The sequence below is a fragment of the Aplysia californica genome, unplaced genomic scaffold, assembly GCF_000002075.1.
Source record: "Aplysia californica isolate F4 #8 unplaced genomic scaffold, AplCal3.0 scaffold00255, whole genome shotgun sequence".
Taxonomy (NCBI): domain Eukaryota; kingdom Metazoa; phylum Mollusca; class Gastropoda; order Aplysiida; family Aplysiidae; genus Aplysia; species Aplysia californica.
This window is the reverse complement of record NW_004797525.1, coordinates 631,680-633,259: the sequence shown is the minus strand read 5'-3', so window position 1 is coordinate 633,259 and position 1,580 is coordinate 631,680.

The window sequence follows — 1,580 nt, the reverse complement described above, 5'->3', positions numbered from 1 at the left end:
CACAACCACCACCACAACAATAACAACAATAACAACAAAAAAACAACAAAAACAACGACGGCAATAACAACAACAACAACAACAACAACAACAACTACCATCACCACGAAAACCGCCACCACAACCACCACCACAACAATAACAACAGTAACAACAAAAGCAAAAACAACATCAACAACAACAACTTCACCACCACCGCATCACATAATTTTTCATCCTCCCCAACATACCTGTAGATAGCGTACGTCTCAGAAGAAAGGCCTGCCCCGAGCAATAAATATCACATAAAAGTTCGAGATGTGACGAGCCCACACCATAAACACATACACGCGAAAAGCTTAATCAATGAATTGATGGAAACTTGTCAAATCCTAAACAGATTAATGACTGCGTTTACTGGATCATCGTCTTTGTGCGCGCATGCGCTAATTAGATAATGATGACGTCTGTAGTTGTTGCACAGACGGACCCCCCCCCCCCCAAAAAAAAGCTCCTGCTTAACCGTGAAAATATCTTCCATATCTGTTTTTAAATTAACACACTTTAAAATTCTTAACCCTATCCGTACGTCGTGTTTTACTACCGTATCCTTCCCCCCCTTGACCCCCCTCTCGACAGGCCTGGCTGATGGTGATACTTAGCATCCAAGGACGAAGAGAAGTTGGAGACCTGGGTAGCTACTGTTAGATAGTTTATTCACATACAGTAGATCTAGTGGCCTGCAAAACAATACAATGCTGTATTATCTTTTTCAGAAGAAATTAAGTAAAGAAGAAGTTGAAACCAGTGTCCTCCCCCTGACCCCTCTCCCCCCCCTCTCACCCCCCACTGGACTGATCGCAACGATCGGAGATATGATCTATATAATACATGACATTGTATTACCTGGAGGTGTCATCTCTAGCTCAGAGGTTGACGTGCAATGACCTGCCACTGCTTACAGTCGCTATCTGTCGTCACACACTCTGTCATACCTAGGCCAGTCCATGCCTTGATGCTATACGTCCACATTGTTCCTTGTCCACCATAGATAGGCCCTTTTGTCCCATATCAGATCTGATCTTACCTTCGAGTATTTTCTTCTATAATGCAGACCCAAAGAGGTGGCGCCTGTTACGGCCTGGTGGTTAGGCTACCGGACCCGAAATCGTGAAATTGCTAGGTCGGGGGTTCGAGCCTCAGCTCGGTCCGACGTTGTATCCTTGGGAAGGGCACTTTACACGAAATTCCGATTTGGCTCAGTCCTTTCGGAGATGGACGTTAAACTCGGATGTCACGCCTTTTTGATAACCTAATAGTGTTGATAGGGGCGTGAAACCCATACCATTTCACCAGACCCAACGAGGAAGTCGAGATCATCTCAACAAGAGAAAGTACATTGTCAGGATACAACGGTGCATTGATCTCTTCATTCAAAGAAAGGAACAGTCCACTTCTGTCCGTTTTTGTAGCACAAAAATACACACACACACACACACACACACACACACACACACACACACGCACACACTCATACACACATATAGCATGATACCAACACAATCACTACTAACTCCCTCACTCTCTCTCTTTCTCTCTCT